The sequence below is a fragment of the Theobroma umbraticum genome, unplaced genomic scaffold (assembly GCF_002168275.2).
Source record: "Theobroma umbraticum cultivar Fairchild unplaced genomic scaffold, ASM216827v3 scaffold_44.0, whole genome shotgun sequence".
In the NCBI taxonomy this organism is placed as follows: Eukaryota; Viridiplantae; Streptophyta; class Magnoliopsida; order Malvales; family Malvaceae; genus Theobroma; species Theobroma umbraticum.
Genome location: NW_018397255.1, coordinates 10,838,471 through 10,839,331, shown reverse-complemented (window position 1 = coordinate 10,839,331; position 861 = coordinate 10,838,471).

Genomic DNA, 861 nt, shown 5'->3' with positions numbered 1-861 from the left:
AAAAAAAAAAAAAAGACTGTGAAGGTGTGATGGGTTAAGTATATCAAACTCAAGTGGGTCATGTTTTACCCTTTTTGAGGTTGATTTTTTTGATAATTATTAGGAATGGAGGTTAATGTTATTGACCCATTACGCAAGACATTGCCGGTAATTCTGCCTTCATCTTGCAAGCCACTCCCATAAGGTGACAGTGATGGGGGGAAAGCCACGGGAAAGCTGTGGTAGTGAACTGACAAACCATTGAGAATAATGATCTATTTTTTGGCAAAAAATTGGCTAAGGATTGACAAGTGCAACAAATATGTCCTTATTTCCTTGTATTTTAGTATTAAAGTTTTGACTTTCTTAGGATAAACCATGCTGAATGGGATTGTGCTAGGTGTGTGGCCTGAATCAAAAAGCTTCAGCGATGATGGGTATGGGCCGATTCCATCAAAGTGGAAGGGAATTTGTCAAAATGACAAAGATGCTGCATTTCACTGCAACAGGTCTGTTTTTTTCCTAACCCCACCATCAACCCACGCCATGGATACTTTTTCCGAGGCTGATGTTGTAGATTTTGTCGTCTTACCTTGAAACTTAATGTCGACTATGCCATGGTAACCGCCAGTTATTGCCTTTAAATTTGTCCTCATCTATTTATTAATTTGATGAGTGATTGATTGATTGATAAATATAAACCCAGCTAACCCTTTTCTTTTTTCGTTTTTTGGCGAAAACTATACACAGATTTGAGTATATTGTTGATTGCAAGTTCAAACAGATGCTTTGAGTACACTTGTTAATTTGTTTTTGTTTTTAACATCTCAATATTCATTATATAATGATTAACTGTAGTTCTGTTAATGTAATAAGTGTTTT